The 23,997-nt window shown below is 44.0% G+C and overlaps 1 protein-coding gene across 3 annotated transcripts in view; it reads left to right on the plus strand.

The window, feature by feature from the left end:
• pxylp1 (2-phosphoxylose phosphatase 1) overlaps positions 1 to 23,997 on the plus strand; it is a 191,164-nt gene that overhangs the window by 71,986 nt on the left and 95,181 nt on the right. The gene's annotated exons all lie outside the window — the stretch shown is intronic.

The following is a 23,997-nucleotide window of genomic DNA, read 5'->3' on the forward strand; positions in this document are numbered from 1 at the left end:
AGGCTCATCTCCCAGTCGATTCTGTCCAGCTCCTCCCTCATGCCTCTGTAGTTGCCTTTATTCAACTGTAATACCGTTACATCTGATTCCAGCTTTTTCCTCTCAAATTGCAGGGTAAATTCTATCATATAATGGTCACTTCCTCCTAAGGGTTCCTTCACCTTAAGCTCCCTTATCAAATCTGCCTCGTTACACATCACTAAATCTAGAATTGCCTGTTCCCTAGTGGGCTCCACCACAAGCTGCTCCAAAAAGCCATCTCGTAGACATTCCACAAATTCCTTTTCTTGGGATCCACTACCAACCTGATTTTCCCAGTCTACCTGCATATTGAAATCTCCCATGATCACTGTAACCTTGCCTTTCTTACACGCCTTTTCTATCTCCTGGTGTATCTTGTGCCCCACATCCTGACTACTGTTCGGAGGCCTGTACATAACTCCCATTATGGTTTTTTCACCCTTTTGCGATTCCTCAACTCTACCCTCACAGATTCTACATCATCTGACCCTACATCGTTTCTTGCTATCGATTTAATTTCATTTCTTACTAACAAAGCAACCCCACCCCCTAAAAGCTGTGCTCCCTGAAGGTGTTTGGGGGCAAACTTCAAATAGAATAGCAGCAGGAGGTTGGAGGTTTTAAGATTTATAAAGTAGTAAATATATATTCACTTCACTTTGAATTAAAATATAGAACAACTTTTGATATCAGCTGAAGGCTTCCCACTAGATCCAGTCAACCTTGGTTGGTGGGCTCATGATGAATAAGTTTGAGAAATGCTGATTAATACCACATGACAGGACTGCTGAAATCCTCTGCAATTTTCATAGAAAGTCTGCAATCATAACAAAAAGTGAATTCAACCCATTATCTCAAAAGCTTTTCCTGTGCTAAACAGAAAGGACCAGAATTACTTCCATTAATGGGTAAAACCCCAAAAGAATTATGTATTTAGTAGGAGGCATGAAAATGGCAACAGAGACATAACTAGAACACTGAGGAGAAAGGGATGTATTTTGCTTAGGTAGAATGACCATGAATACTGTCTATTGGCATAGCAACATTGAGATATTGATGATTCTTTGTGGTGACTGGGAATATAGGCTTGGCATGCCTTGTGTCATAGAGTCATAGGGGTCTACAGCACAGAAAAAGGCTCTTCGGCCCATCGAGTCTGCGCCAGTCAAACAAGTACCTAACTATTCTAAAATCATTTTCCAGCACTAGGCCCATTGCAAGTGCACATTGCAAGTATTTGGATACTTCGTAAATGTTATGAGGGTTTCTGCCTCTACTACTCTTTCAGGCAGCATTGACAATGCACAGCAGTAGTGGATAAAGTGTAACTGTAAAAGCAAATATGCTCTCAGTGGGACCCAGCATAAATCCAGTGGCCAATAGGGGCATAAGAAAAGGCTATAAAAAGGCTTGGGCATTTTCAACATCTTTCCTCAAGGACAGATTTAACAATTACATTCATACATTTGGATGTTATTGTGTCAAAATCTGAGACCATCAAAATGTCAGGCTATTCTTTTCAAAGGTGAATTATTTTCATGAATGGAAATGAAATAAATCACATGTTGTTCATGGAGCTTTATAAATAAATGTTCAGTCAGCAGTACTATTTTCTGATAGATTAATTTTGAATGAGGCGGTGCTGTGAATGTGCTTGTCCAGATCGCTATGAAAGGAAGCATTAACCACTAAAAATATGAGTCACACTTCATGGCTTGTTTGTATATTGGTCAATTCCTTGGCCGTCTTCTGTAGACTAATCCGTTGGTCTGACTTCCCCAAAGTACTGTTTGTGTTGCGCCATAACATGTTGGGGATAAAAAAGTTTCAAACCCACTGCCTAAACTGGCCTTCTAACAGTCCAGACATTCCAATCTTTTGCTTTTACAGCCAGACAGGCTGTAATTCATTAAAATCATGGTTGGAAATTCCACTAGTTAACTGGAGACAGGCTTTTTTGAAAACATTTCTCCAATCTTGGTGAGCAGAAGAAAATTGTTCACAGCTTGTAAGTTCAACCAGTACTACCCCCACCCTTTTGTTGTTTCTTTTTCAACTGTTCTGTTATACCTGTAGTTTAACCCTCTGACAAACTCCCACTATTTACCAAAATATATTTCATAGTTTATTACCTGAGATTAAAAGTCAAATAAAGTATCTTTTGTAAGGTTAAAATAAAATGGAGTTGAACCTCCATTATTTTCAGTCCGGCTACCTGCCAACATTTTCCCAGGACATGCAGTGAGGGGCACAGAACATTTTGTATCAGCTGTTATTTAAACAGAACTCAGTGAAGTGCCTACCCAAATGAGATTCCTGAAGGAGCTCACTAGATTTGATCTCATGCAATATTGCGATGCCGGAGGCTGCATACCTGGCAGCAAGGTCAGCCGTTGTGTGTGTGGGGAAGGTGGAGAGGCAGGGTGATCTTGTGATCACAGAGGGGGAGGAGCCCAGGACGGCAGCAGCCCAGGGGAGCACCACAAAATTAATGATACTCAAAATAAATGTAAACTTTAATCACATGCAGCTTACTTCAGGCTCAGGTGATGCCCCACAAAAATCATTTTGCCGCCTACCTTAAGATCCTCCCTACGTTATGCAAACATATGCACAGGCAAGAGGGCATGGCAACAACAATGTTCCAGATTATTCACTTTTATTGCTTATTCTTTTGTCTTCAAAGTTTTTGCAATTTCCTTCCCACTCTTCCTTCTTGAAAAGGTTGACTCCCTCACTGAGGTATAGTTCAAAGTGCTCATCCTCTGATAACTTAGCTAGGTGAACATTATTCATGTATGAACCTTGACAGCTAATGCCAGGAAAGAATCATCATTAGATGATGTCACAGCTAAGCTTGATCCACTTCTCACTCATCATCTGCACTTGTTGGGACTTGCTGTGCCCTATTCCAGAAATCAGCCGGTGAAGGACAGAACTGAAGCCAATCTTGACACACATTTATATTTACTTACAGACTTGCACATTACAAACATACACCTCCTAACCCAACAACCACAGTTTTATTCTGTGTCTATTTATATGGGCTGAAGTGAAACCCCAGTTAATGTCCACCACTTGCATACAATTAATTTACAGTTAACAAGCTATGTAGAGTTCTGGAGTGAAAACTATGGCCAGTTTTACATTCTCCAACCTATGATGTTGGAGACAAGTACAGCACCTCTGCCATTAAATTGGCTGAGATTAGTTGATGTAGAATAGATGAAGAAAGGGTCAGAGGATCCAAACTTTGTGGCTCAGATATGACAGTTTTGCCCAAGTTATTTGGGACTCCAAGTTTACTCTTACTTATAGAACTTGCCAGGTTAAGACTGTTCTAATTTTGTTTGGTAACGCTAATGTAACATATCATGAAACCCTTTGCTATGTTAAAGGCACTATGTAAATGCAGGTTTTTGTAGTTCAATTTACATGATTGATTCATGCCATATGTGCCCCAGAAATTTGTGCCTATTGTGGGGAAGATCTAATTACATAATTCCTGTGTTTCAGAAGTATAACTTTTAGTTTAGGAGTTGGAACTTTTAAATGTAGATAAATGGAAACTCTTGGTTTAGAAGCTGATAAACAGACCTGAAATAAATGCAAATCAAACAAATTGAGTGTAATTCTAGTTCAAAGGGGGCTCCAGGGTTATTCCAGTTAAATTTGTAAAAATAAGGTATTTACACATAAAAGGTCCTTTCCTTGCGTACTTATAAGGTCATATTTGGATGTGGGATAGATAACCTTAAACAATGGATGACCCATATCTGAGCTCTTGGTAGAGACTGTAAGTCTGAGGAGAATTGCCCTCTCTTCATTAGAGATATAAATTATTCATGTGCATCCCAGAATCAAAGGGTTGCTTTGAATGTAAAATATAATTAGTTTACATTTCTGTTTGGAACCTCCCAGAGTACGCTATGGAAATAAGCCATGCAGGGAGGTACTCCTTTGTTTTCGTTTTTATCTATGTGTTTTCTCACAGAAAACAGGCAGTCACCTTAGAGAAAGCAGGGAGATAAAATCTGCCTAGAGCTAAAAAGCAGCTGTGGAACAAGAGCAGAGGGCCATTAGAAACTGAGTGGTTTCTTGTGTGGAACCACTAAGCAAGAATGAGTGCACAATCATAAGATCTTGAAGGGAAGTTGGAGGGACGCCTAGCCATAAGTTAGCGGAAGGATCCCCATGAAAACTCATATTTTGGAGAATAGCTGGGGCACTAAGGAGGACCAAAGTAAATTCCGGAGAGCTGTGGCATAACTTTCTTTGGTCCCAGGAGAAGTGAATGAACCCTTATGATTCTGTAATGCATTAGGAAAATCTTGAGTGGTACTAAAAGTAGAATTAAGTTTGAGATCTAAGTAATTACAAAAAATATAGGGCGGGATTTTCTGGTCCCGCCCTCCACAGGGATTGTCCGGCACCGCTGAAAGTCAGTGGGCTTTTGGCCGGGCCACCGAATCTCCCGCGGTGGGTCCCGCCATGACGGGGCCAGAAAATCCCGGCCATAGTGTTAATTTAGTAGTGCTTGCTTAGTTTAATTTTTTTATACAGTAAAGGTTTTTGAATTAAAATGTGAAATTTTGTGGTGTAGTTCTTTCAATTAATAACTGGGAGTTTGAATTTCTCTTCAAATGTTAATGGTCTCTATTGAGATCGTAACAATGTGCTCAAAACAACCATAATTTATTTAGGCTTTGGTTCATAGTCATTCTAAAAAAAGCTTACCTTTTCATCCTTCAATAGATTTGAACCCAAATAAGATAGTGATAGATCGGGTAAGGAGCACTGTGCTGTCCTGAAGCTTGAATATTGATGCCACTTGTATTATATCGAAAGTACAGTGAAAAACTGAAAAAGGAAATAAGAGGGGTGAAGAGAGAGAGAGTATGTGAATAGATTAGTGGCTAACATATAAGGGGTCCCAAAAGCCTTTAATGAACTCATATAGTGAAAATAGTCAAAGGAAGGATGGATCAATTGGGCCGATAACAAGATCTTCTCTTGGAGGGAAGGGAATGAACGAGATACTAAATAAGTACTTTGAACTGTCTTCACTAGAGAAGAGGATGCTGCCAATGTAGCAGTAAACAAGCAAACAGTTGTGATATTTGGATAAAATAAAAAGAATTGCCAGTCTTCAAAGTAGCAAGGTCACCCAGTATGGATGGGATGCATCCTAGGTTACTAAAGAAAGTAAGGATGGATATTGGGTCCAGCAGTTGGATCCTACTCAAACGTTCATGTTTGACTAATCATGTGAACAGGAGAACACCCTGAAATATTAATGCAGCTGATTAGTTCAATATATAATGTTTTGGAAATGAAGACATGTTAGTGATTTGGTGACAGATTAATCTAGGGTGTTCTAGGGGTCCAAATACAGTAACAAGTCAAATGGCAAATTTTAAAAACTTATTACATTTTACATGGGATATGATGTTATGTGTAAAGTGAAGTGGAATTCAAAGGACCTTGTGTCACCTCTTCATTGTCCTGTGGAAAACAATGGGCAGTAATGTGGTTTCCCAGAGCCAAGGTGCATTTCCCTTGCTCTCTTCTCTATTATGAAGGTGAATTGTAATGCTTGACATTACTATATCTACTGTTCATTTTCATAAAATATCAGCAGAGAAAGGCACTGACAAAATGTAATAGAAGCTAACTAGTTTTTAAAAAATGAAATAGAAAAATGTCCAATTTGCAAAGCACAAGAAACCTTTCAGTGGGAACCTTGTTAAATGAGTGGGCAAAAACTTGGCAGATGGAATAAAATGTGGGAAAATGTGAGGTTATGCACTTTGGCAGGAAGAATTGGGGAGCTGAATATTATCTAAATGGAGAAAGGCTGCAGAAAGCAGCTGCTCAGAGATTTGGGAGTCCTTGTGCATGAATCACAAAAAGCTAGCATACAAGTTCAACAGGTAATAGGGAAGGCAAATGGAATGTTGGCCTTTATTTCAAAGGGAATGGAGCTAAAACTATACAAGGCATTAGTTAGACCACACCTGGAACACTCTACAGTTTTGGTCCCCTTATCTAAGGAAAGATATACTGGCATTGGAGGCAGTCCAGAGAATGTTCACTAGGTTGATCCCGGATGTGGAGGGATTTTCTTGTTCGGAGGGGTTGGGTAAGTTGGGCCTGTATTCATTGGAAGTTAGAAGAATGAGATGTGACCTTATTGAAACATATAAGATTCTTAGGGGGCTTGACAGGGTAGATGCTGAGAGGTTGCTTCCCCTTGTGGAAGTGCCTAGGACCAGAGGGCATAATCTCAGAGTAAGGGGTTGCCCATTTAAAACAGAGATGAGGAGGAATTTCTTCTCTCAGAGGGGAATGAATCTGTGAAATTCTTTACCGCAGAGGGCTGTAGAGGCTGGGTCATTAAGTGTATTCAAGGCCGAGATAGACAGATTTTTAATCAATAAGGGAAAAGGCAGGAAAGTGGAGTTGAGGATTATCAGATCAGCCATGATCTCATTGAATGGTGGAGCAGACTCAATAGGCTGAGTGGCCTACTTCTGCTCCTACATCTTATGTTCTTATTGCAGAGATTCAGGCCACAATCTTCCATCTCTGGTTAAATATAGGGTTGTGCCAGAGAACTGGATGATTGCAACTGCTGCTTAATAATTGGGAGAGGAATAAACCCAACAACTACTGCATAGGCTAATTCGCCTAATGTCAGTAGTGAAGAAACTTTCAATAATTTGAGACAGTATTAATTGTCATTTGGTAAAATATGGGCTAATAAATGAAAGTCAGCATTGATTAGTTAAAGGCAAATCATGTTTTATTAACTTGATTTGAGTTCTTTGATAAAGCAACAGAGAGATGATGAGGTAGTGCGGTTGATATGTATATGGACTTACGAGAGGCATTTGACAAAGCACTTGATATAATAGACTTGTTAGCAAAATTAAAGCCCATAAAATTAAAGGCAGAATGGATGAAAAATTGGCTAAGGGCCAGAAAGGAGGGAGAAGTTGTGAGCTAGTGTTTTTCAGACAGCATACCCTTGTTTTCTTTAGAGATCAGTGTTAGGAGCACTGCTCTTTTTTGATATATATTAAAGAGTTGAAATTAGGTAGAATTGCAAAGTTTGCAGGTGATATGAAACTGGGAAATGTGGTAAATAATGAGGTGGATAGTAACAGATTTCAGGAGCACATAGACTAATAAAATTTAACAGATAGATGAAAGTTAAAGCAGAAAAGTGTGAAGTGGTATATTTTGCCAGGAAGAATGAGGAGAAGCAATAGTAACTAAATGGTAGTACTTTAAAATAGGTACAGGGACAGTGATACATGGGTGTGTATGTACTTAAATCTTTCATAGTGGAAGGACAAGTTTATAAGGCTGTTAATAAACACGTGGAGTACTTGACTTCATAAGTGGAGGCATAGAGTAAAAGAGGCATAAGAGGAAAAATAAGTTATGTTAAACCTTTATTAAACATCGTTAAAGTCTCAGTTGGAGTATTGTGTTCAATTCTGGGCCCACACTGTAAGAAAAATGGCAAGGACTAAGAGAGGGTGCAGATGATGTTTACTAAAATGGTATCAGGGATGAGGAATTTCAGCCATATGGAATGACGGAGAATCTGGGATTGTCCTCCTTAGAGCAGAGAGGATTTGATGGAGGTGTTCAAAATCATGAATGGTTTTAATAGACCAAATTAGGAGAAACTGTTTCCAGTGAAAGAAGGGTCAGGAACCAGAGAACACGGGGCTGAATTTTCTGGTTGGCGGGGGGGGGGGGGGTGGGCGCGGACCCGGACCCGATCACCACTTGCGATCAGGTCCGCGCTGCCATTTTACGCAGGTGGGCCAATTAAGGCCTGCCCAGCGTACTTCACGACTCCCGTGCACAGCGGGAGTGGGCAGGAGGCGGCGGGCGCGCTCAGGCCACCAGGTCCAATGGCGGCCTGTATCAAGAAAGGCCCTAGCAGCCTTGGAAAGGCTGCTCTTAAAGGCTGGGTGAAGGGCTGTGCAGAGGGGCAATGAAGTTCATGCAAGTCCAGAGGGCCGGCCAGGCCGGAGGGTGGGCCATCGGGGCAGGCCAGACTGGAGGGTAGGGCAGGGGGCCAGTGTACCCCTCGTTTTTCGGATGATTGCCTTGCTGCCCTCCTCGAGGAGATGGCAGCTCGGCGGGAGGTGCTGGTCTCCCAGGATGGGAGGAGGAGGCGAGGAGGAGGTGACAAAACGTGGCTGGGAGGAGGTGGCGGAGGTGGTGAGCTCCCACGACGTGGTGCAGCGCACCTGGATCCAGTGTTGCAAGTGCTTCAATGACTTGTACTCTGGCAGGTTGATACCATGTTGGCATTGGTCCGGCTTACCCCCTGCTGCCACCTCCCCCCACCAAGTCTGAGTGTAGTGACTGCATTGAATCATTGTTGGCATGTGTCCTTTGCTGGATGGGCCAGCAGATATTGCCCATGCTGAGGTCAGCCTGAGAGGGTGATGAAGAGATGTGTTTTGCCCCCGCAGCATGTGTTACACTGAGTCCCACATGACTGGTTTGGGGGCAACCTGGAGGAGCTGCACCTGGGCACTGTGTTTGAACTACAGGACATGTCCAAGTCAGGGTGATGACATGCTGGGAGGGGAGCTTCAAGGTGGCAACGAACCATCTGCTGCCCACTGTGCTCCACGTGCTTGTGCCTCCTTGCTATGGAAGGATGTACCGTGTGGTGCCTAATGTGATGTAGGCAGCATGTGTCCAGGGTGGGGTGGGGGGGTGGGCAACTGGCCTAGCATCTTTGTGCGGGTGTTCAGCAGCAGTGGGGTGAGGAGGCTCTGGAGCCCTGATATGTCCCACTCTGGTTGGGGTGGGCTGTGTGCGAAGAGAGTCCATGTGCAATTTGTACTAATCAATGTTCGTCTCTCACTTTCAGGAGAAGAATGCTCATAATGCGGCAGAGCGTGTGAGGACTGGCGGTGGCCAGGCGCAGATCACCATTCTTAGCCGGTTCAAGCGGGAGGCCCTGGATTTGGAGAGGCGCCATGCACCCAGCTCCACTGGTGTCAGTGAGACTGGGGTGCTACGGCCAAGTATTTATGCCCAACAGTGAGGTCAGCATTGTTCTCCCAACAGCCATAGCAGTGCTGAATGTTGATTGATTTAATTTTGCAACATGACTTGACCATTGGTTATGGAAGGATGAGCGCATAATGATCCGGGGGACAGGGACGCACTTTGTCATTGTCTCCATGTTAACTGATCCAATGTCCTTGTTCTTCCTTTCAGCATCATCGGAGCAGGGCTGGGAGGAGGAGCAGCTGAGGCCCCCTCTCACACCTGAGGGGCCTGAAGTCTCACCAGCGTCACACCATCTCTGCGAGGCAGGCACCAGCGCAGATACTAGCACCTCGGCGGGAATTCAAACATTGGCTAGTGTCCCGGGGCACAGTGGTGAGGGCACTTCATGGTTGCTGGAGGAGCTGGCAGAGTCAGAGAGTGCCCATGGCGTCAGGAGTTGAAGGACTGCAGGGGACCAGGCACATGCTCAGTCGGTGCCTGATGATGTGCCTCTGGAGTCGTTCACGACCGCAGCAGCTGCAGGAAATGCGGCCGGGTGTGTGGGAGCATCTGAGGGAAGTACATGAGGCTATGCTTGGCTTGGTCTCCGTGGTGCAGGAGTCTACGCGAACAATCGCCGAAACAATGAGCCACATGTCCGAACACCATGCTTCCTCCATGGAGAGAGTGGCGACTCTCATGGAGAGGCTCCTCCAGGAGACCAATCAGGGCTTTCTGGGGATGAGCTCTGACCAGCAAGCCCTCACATAGGCATTGACCTCAGATGGTCAGTGCCAGTGTGGGAGATGGTCTGGGCACCAAGTTTCCCAGCTCGGTGCCCATCCATCCACGGTGAGCACGGAGGTCTGAATCGACCTCACATTGGCGCTGCAGCTGCCTGTTGTCTCTGTGGGCTCCTTTCAGGGCGCTCTGGATGAGGGCGGCAGCTCCTCCACCCCTCTCCCAGTGATTATAGCATCTGGTGAGGCTGCAATGACTGGAGAGATGCCAGCTGTGGAACTGGCAGATATCTCCCAGGCTGGGCCAGCACAGGCTCCACGGGCCAGAGGACGACCACCATCGAGGCCAACAGGACAGCAGAGTCAGCAGGCTGTCTCAGAAGCAACTCCCAACGATGGGGCAGCACCAAGACGTAGCACCCGGAAATGTAAACATAAGGCACCTTAGGCACACCACGGATTCATCACTGGTGCTTTTGTGTTGGTCCGAGATGAGGCCTTTATGATTTGCTTTGAATTGGAACACCATTGTCATTTTTTTTTTTGGATTAAGTTTCTTTGCCTGTGATATTAAATTCAGACTTGTGACCATGGCTGGGGGTGCCTCTTTTCTCCTGCATGTGTATGGTTTCCAAAAATGTTCCGAGTGCTTTGTGGGACATTCAGCTTTATTAACAAGGTCCTTAGTTACTGTTCATAACCTGGCAGATTTGGCACTTAGGTATTGAGTATGGAACCTACAGCCCAGGCTTGCCCTGGAGGTCCATCTGTGGTGCGCTAGCTGAAGTTTCATTGGATTAAAGCCTCCCAGGTGTCCCTGCCTCCCTGCAGTATGCCCGGGTCAGCGTCTAACCCCTCAGCATTTCCCTGTGCGTGCTCATCCTCAGACTCACTGCTGGACTCATCATGTGCAGCCGCAGCCACTGCGTCAATGTCTTCATCGTCCACTGCATCCTCCCTTTCCAGCGCAAGGTTGCGGAGAACGCAGCATGCAACCATTATCACCGAGACACGATCTGGGGGGTACTGGAGTGCGCCGCCTGAGCGGTCCAGGCATCAGAAGCGCATCTTGAGAAGACCGATGGTTCTCCCCACCACAGCCCTTGTGGAGGCGTGGCTCCTATTGTACCGCTGCTCAGCTTCTGTTCTTGGATGGCGGAGAGGCATCATGAGCCACCTTCTGAAGGGATAGCCCTTGTCACCCAGCAGCCATCTATCCAGCCGGGCTGAAGCACCGAAGAGCCCTGGCACCTGGGAGTGTCTAAGGATGTAGGCGACGTGAAAGCTGCCTGGGTACCTTGCACAGACTTGTAGAATCAGCATCCTGTGATCACACACTATCTGCACATTCATGGAGTGGAAGCCCTTCCTGTTGACGAAGGCATCGGGCTCACTTTCTGGTGCCTTGATGGCCACATGGTCAATAGCATCCTGGATGCGGGGGAAGCCAGCAATGGCCGCAAAGCCTTTTGCTCGCTGTGTCTGGCTTGCCTGGCCTCAACGGAAGTGGATGAAGGTCAATGCCCATCTGAACAGAGCGTCTGTAACCTGCTTGACACAAGTGTGGACAGCTGATTGGGAGACACCGCAAAGATCACCCACTGAGTCCTGGAAGGAGCCAGAGACATAGAAGTTGAGGGCAGCTGTGACCTTTAGAACCACTGGCATGGAGTGTCCACCCACACGGTTAGTGGAGATCTCAGGCCCAATCATCTGACAGATATAGTTGACTGTCTCCCTTGAAAGATGGAGCTTTCTTCGACACTGCACCTCAGACATATTAAGGTAGCTGCTTTGCTGCCTGTAAACCCTGGCAGCAGGATAGTGGCCTCTTCTGCGGTCCCTTCCACCTTGGTCCTGCACTCCTTGTGCTTGTGCCTTTTCTCACAAAGGTGTCTCCCCTGGAGGCTGAATGTGCACACCTGGCCTCCTCCCCCTTCTAGCCCTCCTTTCCTCCTCAGAGGAGCTGCCTCCAGTAGAGAGTTCAGCTCCCATTCCCAGGCTAAGGGAAGGCTTCCTGAAACTTGCAGGCCCAGAAAAGATTCCTCGCGGCAGAGTGCTGACCTGAAGGTTAAGAGTCCAGACAAAGCAGCTGGTATGTGTTTGAAGTACTGCAGATCACATGGGTAGGTTTCAATAACTTTGAAAAATAAATACTTGACAGAGTACACTCGCGACCCCAGTGAGCCCTCTTATCCCACCCGTGCATGAGGTTTATACAAATGTCTCCTACCCACCCACCCGTTGCGCCCGTGCGCCGACCCGAAGATTGCACAGGTGCTGAAAAATCGGCATCAATTGGTGAGTCAAGGGCTTTGAGTGGCCCGTTAATTAATGGTGGGCGTGTATCGGACATCATCGCATGCCCGCCCATGAAATATCGCGATGGCGCGCGGTGACGGGTCGCTCGCCTGATGTCATCGCGCGTCATTTTACGCGCAGACGTGCGGGACCCGCACGCCAAAGGGAAAATTCTGCCCATGATTTTGCGATGAGTGGCAAAAGAACCAGAGGTGACATGAGGGAACATTTTTTTGTACAATGTGGTCTTGAACACTTTTGAAAGGGTGGTAGAAGCAGATTCAACACTAACATTCAAAAGAGAATTGGATAAATAAAATGAAAGGAAAAAAAGAAAATACAGGACTCTGGGTAATGTGCAGGGGAGTGGGATTATTTGGATAGCGCTACAAAATAGCTGACAGAGGCACAATTGGCTAAATGGTCTCATTTTGTGTCACTTTAGTCACTTGGTCACTTTAGTTTATCTGAATCCATTTGAGTGTAATTCAAACATTAACATTTATTCAACATCTGTAAACAAGCTGTCTTTTGCTAAATTGGGGAAAAAACAACTGCAGCTGCATTTCTGAACTCATAGGGTGAACATCTGACTTGACAAATTAACTAATTATAACAAAAATCATTTAAATACAGTTGGTATGGAATTATTTTGTAATCTGAAAATAAGCAACTGTCATAACTTCAGCACCAGTTTAAGTTCACTTAGCACTCTGATGAAAGGTAGAATTCATTTCAGTTGTCCAAGTGTGGAATGGGAACTTACATGTGGCAGGACACAATGAGCTGTGAATGTAACCTGTCTGATGAAATGAGATGCTATTAGAGAAACTGGACTAGAAGACTGGGATAATGACTCTGCGGAGGAACAGTTTCTATAGGGTGTGATATTTACAGTTCATTTTTGTCCCATGAATTCCTTTACAGATGTTTCAAAAGAAGCATGGAATCTGAAACTGTATAAAACAAATTGTTTATCTCTCTTTAAGTGTCTGTCCTCACTTTAAAATCAGCTCATGCCATGTAATGAAAGTGTGGTATAAAAGTTCTGCACTTTGAATTGTTGCATCGATTCTTTTATTTAAACTATTTTTCATCCAGGCGAATTTTCACTCACTAGGTGTTAGTGAATCGGTTGGCAGTTTTATACCTCATCCGGCTTTCATTCCTATCGCATTCAAGGGAAGTTAACATTAGGCAGGGGGTAGAACAAGCAGCAGATCTGCCACCCACCCGTTTGCCGCCCAGCGGCGTAAGTGAAAATTCACCCCGATAAGCCTGCAAATGGAGCTACTCTGTCTGAGTTTCTGATAATCACAGCCTAGACTTTTCCTGCTTCTGATAGTTGCTATTTGTAAATGACAGCAGCACAGATTTGCAATTGCAGCAGAGCTGTGAGGTGCCCTGTGCCCTTCCACCAGTACCTGAACATAAACATCCACAATCAGGTGAATTCAGATGCACAGCTGGTGGAGGTCCTATTTGCAACAGGAGCTGCTACAGCTGATCATCAGTGGTGTGACTAAGATATGTGAACGTTTTACTAATCATAATAATGGATGGTTCTGCAAAAGCACCCTGATCATAACATGTCTTGCTATACATGATACTGCAGGAAGAAGGCATACCAGTGTCATTATTGACCAGAAAAACCTGATTGGGTGCAGCTACCAAGGTGCCATAACCCATATCTGCAGCAATAGTTGCAACTATTTTGGGGAACAGTCTTTACAGCAGATCAGAGCTGTGCCATCTTTTGCAGAGTTTCAGTGGGACAAATGGCCTTCTTCTGACTCTGGAATGATTCTACCTATTAACATAAAATTGAAGACAAGGTTAAAAAACATTTTTGAGATAATCATCTTGGAAAAAAAAAGGTTTCTACATTCAAAGAACACAAACAGAGAATGCTAGAAATATACAGCAGACCCACCTGTGCCTATAAATCCAAATTACTCTTCTAATAAGATCCTGAGGGATTTTGACATGATGGATGTGGAAAGGATGTTTCCTCTTGTAGGGGGATCTATAACTTGGGGTCATTGTTCAAAAATAAGGGATCGCCCATTTAAAATAGAGATGAGGAGGGTATGAGTCTTTGGAACTCTCTTCCTCAAAAGGTGGTGGAAACAGAGTCTTTGAACCTTTGGTAAGGTAGAGCCAGGTAGATTTTTAATAAGCAAGGGATTCAAAGGCTATTAGGGGTTTGTGGAAATGTGGGGTTGAGGTTACAATCAGATTAGCCAAGATCTTATTGAATGGCGGAACAGGTTTGAGGGGATGTGTGGCCTACTCCTGCTCCTAATTATTATGTATGTATGCATGTTTACAGACCTGCTGTGCATTTCTAGTGTTATTATTTTGAATTCTAGCATTTAAAAAATGCAACATTAAATGATCACTAGATTAACATGCAATTGTTATATACTATATAGTAATTCTAAACAATTATACCAACTGCCTTTTATTTTAGTGATTAGAAAGCAACTATTGTTCATATAAACAGTTTTTTATATATATAAAACTGTACTATATATTTACTCTAGCTGCAGTGAGCAAGGAAGACACTATTGAATAAATTTTCTTCTTTGTATTCTGAACACAAGTTGGGACTGCATATCATGAAATTGTGTGCCCTAGTCTGTGATTTTACAACTATTAACTTGAGTGGTCAGAAAATCATGGGCGTTGTTCCATCAAATTTGATGGATAGGAAATTAGATGCAAAGATTGCACAGTTTCACAAAGTGCACTCCTGACATGGGCGAAATGGGGTATTTATATTTATTTTCTAGGAACCGATGAGAAATGCTTAACTATTTATGGAAAGGCCACCTAAAAACTTATTTCCAGACTCTTCCATGTCAACTCCCTGTACAGGGAACCTGTCAATGACAGAAGATGCACGCTTTCAAATTAAAACCCCATAACATGCGGGGAAACCAAAACTTGCAGATTTCTCACATGCTACCAGGTGACCTCTCACAATCCCTGCTCTGAGTGTACTGGTGAGTAAAAACTCCCCCTGCCATTGACTGCTTATTTGCATTTTTTTTTCTTCCTTTTTGCTGTTCTTAAAAGTAGAATGATGAAAGGTAAATAACATCAACCTTCTAACCCCAGAACTTTCTGGAACTGAATGTACTGTGTTCAAAACATTTAATGATATATTTTTAAATAAAATTGCTGTTCTACCTTACCCATTGGTCATAATCCCTTGAGTAAGCCTTTTCAGAGATAACAGGTTTAGTGTAGATGATGGATGGCAAAGTGATGGATAAACAAACTGTACAGATTTGATTCCAGGGAGAAGCGTATATAATCCCCTCATTCTTATTGTTCGCTTTATCAGACATCTTTCAATATTGGAGCTCAATCACATTGTGCTTTTTCTCATCAGAAGCAATCAGCTGCAGGAGCTGTACATAAAGATGAATGTACCCCTGGGGGGAATTTCCTTCAAGAAGAATTTCACTGAAATGAGAGAGACAGAAAGTCATTGCGCTGGCGAATGTAGGCAAAGAATGAAAAGTCTAATGTAATAACTGCATTCATTACTTACAAGTGCCAAAGTGACAGTGCCATTGTGAAGCTTATGCAATTAGAGGTCTTGGTTCATTATCTGTACTACTTTAGAAAGGAACAAAACAGATATGAATGAAAAAGTGTGCATTGTAGTCTGACTGAAACCTTTGTTCTGGGAATCCACTCTTAGTTATTCTCTTTACAAATATGCAGTTTTGATTGTTTTCTTCCCCACAGGTGTGCAAAATGGCTTCAGTAAATTTTCCTGTCATGTACGTAGGGAAACCTGTTCTATGAAGTATATAAAATGATACTTATTGATGACTGCTTTTCTTTGAATCAGTTGCTTTGAACGTAAATGTAGATTTTTGATATTACCTTCCATCCTCAGCCCATCATGAAACTCAGTTCTCATTTACAAAGTGGCGAATGAATTTTCAATGTTATTGCAGACTCTTTTGGCATGACTTAAGAACATAAGAACATTAGAAATAGGAGCAGGTGTAGGCCACATGGTCCATCGATCCTGCTCTGCCATTGAATACGATCATGGTTGACCTTCTGCCTCAACTCTACTTTCCTGCCCGCTCCCCATATCCCCTGATTCCCAGAGAGACTAAAAATCTATCTAACCCAGCCTTAGACGCCTTGAAAATCACTGTTTGGGAACCAATGGTCCAGCCTAGAATGCTAGTAAAAGAAACTGACCCATCGGTAAATGTTGGTACAGTTTGTGGGGACTTTGTTCCCACATGCTTCTTGCAGTACTCAAGACTGGAGCACTAACTGGAGGAAGAAGTCCAAGAAGGTGTGATGAGGGATGGCCAAGTCGCACTGATTTCTGTCTGAATGCGTAAATCAGCACCACTTTGGACATAATGACTGTCTGCATCAAATAGAAACAGTTGGCAAGTCTGAGACGCTCACGGCCGGGTGTGTGTTTACTTACTAAAGCACTGGAGGGATCCTGGATCAAATTCATTTTATTGAGTGCAGTTTTGAAAGATCGATATTTCTTTCACATTAAAGATGTGTGTGCAGCAAAACAATTAAATATTCCAATGAACACTTGGCGCACTTGTTTTTTTTTAAATAATCAAGGACATTTGACACATCTTAGCATTCAACTGTTTAAAGTTGAAGGTTATTCAAAGATAGAAGAGATGAACTAAATTTGAGTGTTCCGTAATTAAACCCAGCTTCTGAAATTGTCTACCGAAGCTGCTTCATAAAATTGTAAATTCTCCTCTGTTCAAGTTTGTACCAATTCACATTGGGCAACATCAGTGACCAAAAGCACAGATTCCATGATTGAACAAGGTTGTGTTTAATGTTAGGGTTTCAGAATTGTTTCCTTGGTCAAAAAGGAAAGGTTTTGCTTCTCTTTGGTAAAAGGAACTCTCTGTTTGACCTTGTCCAGCAGTGCCAGATAATTTTCCGGTTGGAGGAATATACCTCAGAATTTCACATCTAGCTAAGCTGTGCCTGCTTCCAGACTGCCAGTTGTACTTTGAATTATCCGGTATGTAACTGTTTAGGTCGGATCAAAAGGCCGGTCTGTTTAGAGTCAACAATGTGCAAGGAATTTTCTTGAATTGCTGTAACTGACTTCATCCTCCAAAGGGGTAAACTTGGTAAGCATAAGACTGTGTGGAAAATTCACAGTGCTGAAAATTCGGTTGTGTAGTGCCTGGATTTTCAGCACGAGGGGTGCTGTTTTGAGTCAAAAATGGCACACATGCTGAACGCACACAATTCTGTTGCTGGCCAGAAACAATTTTGATAAGGGCGTTGGTGCGGGTGTAGGGCACATGAAGTATGCAGGGTCAGCACATTGTAGCGTCAGTCAGCATGTGACATTGATTTGAAGTTAGTGATGCCATTTTCGGCATCACCATTCCAACTAACTCTTAATCTCTTACAACATGTATTCAGCAGCAGGAAGGTGCCCTCTCATCAACAGTATTTAATTGGATCATCAACTATTTTCGGTTAGTTGATTTCTACTTGCTGCTGCTAAGTTAGTAGAACTGTTTGATGTTTTGTACTGCTATTTAAAGTTGTTGAAGGCTACAGGGAGTGCTACGTGGTGAAAGCCTTCACTTCAAGCATTCTGATAAAACCACTTGATCCCAGTCACACATGCAGTAGTTTCTATCCTCCTTGGCCTGCAGAATGACAGGGAAAATGAGTAGAAGTGACACAGAGCAATTCAATCAATTGGAAAAGGGAGGAGGAGGAAAGGGCCCTCAACAGGGAGCCATGTCCACCAAGGATCTTTAGGGAGCAAATCTGCTCTCTCAGCCTTGGTGAGGAATAGTGCACGAGACACCTCCACTTCAAGAAGGAAGTGCTTTCTGAGATTGAACTGCAGCCTCAGAGCATGGAAAGGATGGCATTGCCTACAGCTGTGAAAGTGACTGTCACTTTGAAGTTTTATGCATCAGATTCCTTCAAGGCTGGAGCAGACGATATTTGCAGCATCTCCCAGTTTGCCACCCACTGTTGTGTGAGTGAGGTCACTGAGGCTTTGTATCCAAAGAAAGCTGAACACAGTTCATTCTCTCGTTCCTGTGAGAAGTAGGTGGGGACGACCATGCAGCTCTGCCAGGCTGCAGCTTCCTCGTGGTGCAGCGTGCATTTGACTGCACATGCATTGCCTTATGGGTGCCACATGTAAATTCTGAGGTTTACAACAACTGGAAGGGATTCCAGTCCCTCTGTGCAGCTGTTGTGTGTCCATACTAAGTGCATCATGCAGGTCAATGGCCAGTATCCTGACAGCAGTCATGATGCATTAATTCTGTGCCAGTCTGCTGTACTATCAGCTTTTGATTCAGCTCCTCAAATCAGTGTGTGGCTACTGGGCGGCAAGGACCATCCTGACTACATAGCCCATGACTCCGATGCACAACTCATGTCCAATAGGACAGTATACACATAATGAAAGCCATGCAGCCATTTGAAATGTCATTAAGCAGACCAGTGGGCTGCTTAAATAAAACTTCCACCGGTTGGACCATGCAGGAGGAGCCCTGCAATAGTGACCAGAACATATGTCGCAGTTCATCATGGTCTGTTACAAACTGCAGAACCTCATTATCATGAGGGCATAGCACTTGTCATTTGGTATACACTGAGCAGCTGAGGAGGAGGAGCAGGAGAGGATCAACACATCCCCTTTCAGGCAGGGCTGCCTTGCCTGGTCCAACTGCAATACCAGTGAATGCAACTGCAGATCCTATTCAACAACAGTCTCGCCCTTACTTTCCCTCCGTCACTGGCCATCACAGCATTCTCTTGGTCATAATGCTGAACCACAAAACAAACATCCCAAACCAATATTAGAAATTAAGCCATCCCACATTCCATTAAAAAAGGTATAAGCACCGTTTTGCATTCCCTTAGTGCCTGTCTTCCATGTTCCTTTCTCTGTCCTAGTGCACCCACAGAGTGGTACCCCAGTGGCTGCAGCATGGCTGGTGGGAAGGCTGCTGATGACCTTGAGGAGTTCTGGTCCTAGAAAGGCCAGCTTCAAAGTGCACGACCTCAGCATGAGTGGCAACCACCTTGCTGACAGCAAGAGCACTGGTACAGTGGCAGTGGGGGGAGGAAGATTGCAGATATTCTGAGAGAGGACATTAGCTTTGTACTCCACAGAGCCATGGGCTGGGATTTTCCATGCGTCGGGCATGTTCCGTGGCGTGAGCAGACAGTGTGGTGCGATTGGTTTCATGATGGTGTGAAACCAATTCGCGATCGTTTGCTCACCTGCTGATGGCGGGCCGCCTTCTCCGCCATCAGACTTCGGGAATGTCATCGTAGTCCATCAGCGTATCAGTATTAGGCCAGCCCATCGGAATCGCCCCCCGCCACTGGATCATCCGCCCATGTCGGTGGGAAAACACACACCAACATGTTTCACAGCAGCACATAAGCGATGTGCATCTGGTGGGCTGCACTTGGCTCGGGAATTCGAGGTTTGTTTGCCTACCTTGCTTCAGGCAGCGCTCACAGTCATCAGCGCCAGGCTTCACAGGCAGCACCACATCACTTTTAGGAGGCTCACGGCAGGTCTCCACCTACCAGATCAGCCACGTGGTGGCTTTTCAATAGCTGCAGGGCTAGGGCTTGCTTGGTGAAGAGGGAGAAGTGGCCTCAGGCAAGGGAAGAGGGCTGTACTGGGGAAGGAGGGTATCCCAGGGTGTGTGTGGGGGCACATGTTGATCTGTGCCAGTGGCCTCAAGGTGGTGAGGGCTGAGGAGGCAGTCTCCAGAGATGAGGCCAGATGGACATGTGAGGATATGTGTGTGAGAATGGGTGGTGATGTCCCTTGAGCTGGCAGTGAGTATGATGCTAGTGAATGTGTGATGGGCTTGAGTGTGTGAGTTTAGAGTGATGAGATGGTCGCCATACCCTGGCTGCATGGATGATGCACTAGATGGCAACGTCTTTTGTGCCTCATGGCACTGATCACCACTGCCACCACCTCCCAAGCCTGGTTGGTCACGCTGCTGCCCATTCTGCAGCCAGAGTGGAGGTAAAGAACGTCACGGTGGGCCTCTATGGCATCCAAAAGGTGTTCCAGTGACGCGTCATTAAACCCGGGGACTGCAGTCTTTTAGCTTTCATGGACATCTTCCCTGCAGTAGTTGTGGGCTGCAAGCACTGAGATGTGTGCATGCGACTGGACTTTAAATATGGCGCCCAGCTTGATGAAGCAGCGAGGTGATTGTTATGACCGACGCAGTTGGTAAAGCGGAGTTATTTAAAAATCCCAGAGGGAACCTTTAAACTGTCTTAACCTATAATTTTAAGTGTTATGTTTGAGATGCGACTCTAAATTCAGGAATCAGACCACCAGTTCTCGAGGTTTTACATTAAACTAAATGAAACATTTTATTATTTTACACAAGTTAAAATACATATACATGTGGCTACAAATTACTACTATCATAACTTTTAACAAATTCCAAACTAATCTCCATTAAGGCAACAGCAACCCATAGACTTAACCAAACACCATGCAAAGCACTTTCACCTTACGAATTCAAAATGAGGTCCTTTCACTTGGGTTGCTGTGGAGCCAGTTGGAGGCTTGCAGCTGCCTTTTGATCTTACATTGCCTCTGCTCTGCACACCCGAAAACTGCTGAAGGTATACCTACCACCACTGATTGAATGTAAATTCTCATTGTATCAACAATCTCTTTGAACTTTTAACAATGAAATCCCTTTTATAATACCAATTTTATTAGTAATATAAACATATTGCTTGGTAGCTGCTAGAAAGGTGTCATTTTTCACCCCACTTTTTGAATGTTCTAGTCACAAAAATGCAAATGCACGCTATCTTTCTTACATATAAAAACTGGTACATTTCAAAGCACCCAGACTAGCTGGCTTTAATCCAATTAAGACACACCCACAGACTAAACCTCTATTTTAAAAGAAAAATACTTTCCAAAATATTATATACATTAATAACTTCATGACAGTGATGGCGTGGTGGGTGAATGAGAGCCTGCCCGCCATCTAAGTGGTGTGTTTCCCGGGAATGCATAACTAATGCGGCGGGTTTGGGACGATACGGTGTGAAAACCTGCCATTGCAGCTGATGGAGAAAACATCGTTTCACCCACCCACTACCGCACTTAGTGCAAATCTGGGATGATTCCCCCCATTATCACACCCCTGAGGCAAAACCTTAGCAATCCTTGCAATGTGTTGGAGAACAGATTGCTGGACCGCTGTGAGACTCTGCTAGGCAAGCTCCTTGGCATATTGACCTCTACAGATATGATGGCAGCTGCCCAAGCTTGCGTGGGAGCAAACTGAGGTTGCATGACGTCAGTCTGAGCTCCCACTGCAGCAGCGAAACATGTGTGAGTGCCTTAACTGATGTGTTGCAGTGCAAGTTGAGGCATCAGCCATCAGGCACTGCGAAGTTGGCCTATGTCAAAAGCAATGGGCATGGGTATATCACTTGTCGAGATCCCCACACCCAGTTTTAGACCTTTATTGATGTTTCAGCCAAAATGTTAAACAGATCAGAAATGATGGTCAGTGAAAGTTGTCTGTTCATTTCTATAAAAGTGACAAAGTTGTGATTCTAATCAATAGAAACAAAGCTTAATTCACCTTTGGTTTATGTATGGTCATAGTATTTCAGTAGTTTGGGATTTAAAATAAATAAAATATGTACTTTTGTCAACATTTACATCTCAGAGTAACAAGTATCCTCACATATGCACATACATATATAAAATATACCTGCTCATTAAGGTGTCATCTCAAGAATATTGTTTGATCAGACTTTCCCAATTCTGGTCGAACCATAGACTTTATGTATCCTCTCACTGACAATCATTGAGAGCACAAGAGGGCAATAAAGATGTGTCTTGCCTTTGGCAGATTGAACTCAGGATGACATGTTGTTTTAAATGGAACAATGCATTGTGAGAAACTAGGCTATAGCTTCAGCTTTACTTTCAATGTTGAATGTAAAAATGTCAAGGCTCAATTTGTTGTCTCGTCACAACCATTTTCTGTAAATTTTTTGTGATTTGGCAGGTTTTCTGAAATGTGGCACTTGTAAATTGATTTTGGCAAGAGGTTTATTTGGCTGCAGAATTTTTGCAGACTTTCAAATTTAGAGTTGTACCAGTGCATGGTAGTGAGCATACAACATTCCCAAACATCTGTGGTGGTCTAGAATTATGACCAACTCGATTTATCATTAATATAACCACGGTATTAGTGTTTCTTTAGTGCCTTTTATGTCTCAGGACATTGTAAACAGCCAACCAATTACTTTTGATGTGTAATCACTGTTATGCAGGCAAATGCTGCAGATTACTGCGCACAGCAAGTCCCACAAACACAATGAGGTAGATGGTAAATTAATCTGTTTTTATAATGTTGATAAAAGTGGGAGAACTCCCCTTCTCTCTTGTGAGATCTTCAAAGTCAAATTGAACAGATGGACAGGAAATTAACATTACATTCGAAAGACAGCCCCTCCAACAATGCAGCATTCCTTCAATTCTGCATTGAAATGCCAGCCTAGATTATGTACTCAAGGTTGCCGGAGGACTTGAGCCCACAATCTTTTGATTCAGAGATGACAGTCCTACTGGTGAGCCAGGCTACCTGCCATTTTTTCCTTTTTCTCCCTTCCTTTCTCATTACTATTAAACCATCAAACTATTTACAGATTCACCGCAGGGTCGCTGATTATGGCAGTGATCTGCGTTTGCAAGGCAGCAGCCTGAGCTTCCACCACAGCACTGATACCTTTAGTAGAAGCTGAGACCTCATGGTGGGTTCCACAGGTTTGCTGGTGGAGCTGCCTAACCATTCAATATTTGGAAAGGATCGAGTCCAAGCTTGTGGAAAGCCTGTGTCATGTTGGTGCTGGATTCTTCCATGCTGCTTGACATTGTGAGCAGGTTTTTCAGTATACTAATGGTTATGTATACCCATCAGCCTTCTTCTGTAGTCTGGCCCATCAAAGTTCTCATCTGACTCCTCTGCAGCAGAACTAGTGTGTGACCTCATCATCTGATGAGCTGGTATCAACGTTACCCATTCCCACAGACTTGCCTCATGCATAAGTGTGCCCAGTGTCTCACCACATTCTAATCCAGCCTCTAAACTAAATGCAGCATCAGCCCCTGAGCTAGTGGCTGAAAATACGAAATCACGTGACTATGCCTGTTCGGCATCGCTGTCTTTTTCCCTTCCTCATCTGAATGGGAACGTTCCAATTTTGGGTGTCTGAAATGAAAAGAGATAAGCATTGCATTATGTGAGGGAAGTAGAGAAAGTAAACAAGTGCATGCTAATATCATCTGCAGCTTCTAGTCAGAAGAGAGAGTGGGATGACAGAAGAAGGATTAGGTATGCAGATATCCTCTTCTTGATCCTTCCAGCCCCAACAGCAGCCCAGTGGCTACAATCTCAGTGATGCTTCTTTCTCTGCTGACTAGCACTATTACCTCCATGGGGGCTAAAATGCCCAGTTTCACTTGTCATCCTCCAGTTCTTTCTTGCTGTCTCCTTTTATGCAACAAATTCTCCTACAAGAAAGTGAGAAGTGTCATTGAGTGATCTGCAATCCATGTGGGTGATGTGGCTGTCATGGTTGAATAGTGTGTGTAGGTTGCGATTTGTGGGTGATGGGAGAATCATAGAATGGTTACAGCACAGTAGGAGGCTTTTTGGTCGGTCATCCATGCCAGCTGTGGAAGAGCTATTAGCTCGTCACACTCCTCTGCCCTTTCCCTGTTCCTGTTGCCCTGCATTTTTTTCTCTTCCAATGCTTATCCACTAAAGTCATGATAGAATCTCAGGTAGTGCATTCCAAATTTTAACAA

Source organism: Cetorhinus maximus, chromosome 19 (genome assembly GCF_964194155.1).
Source record: "Cetorhinus maximus chromosome 19, sCetMax3.hap1.1, whole genome shotgun sequence".
In the NCBI taxonomy this organism is placed as follows: domain Eukaryota; kingdom Metazoa; phylum Chordata; class Chondrichthyes; order Lamniformes; family Cetorhinidae; genus Cetorhinus; species Cetorhinus maximus.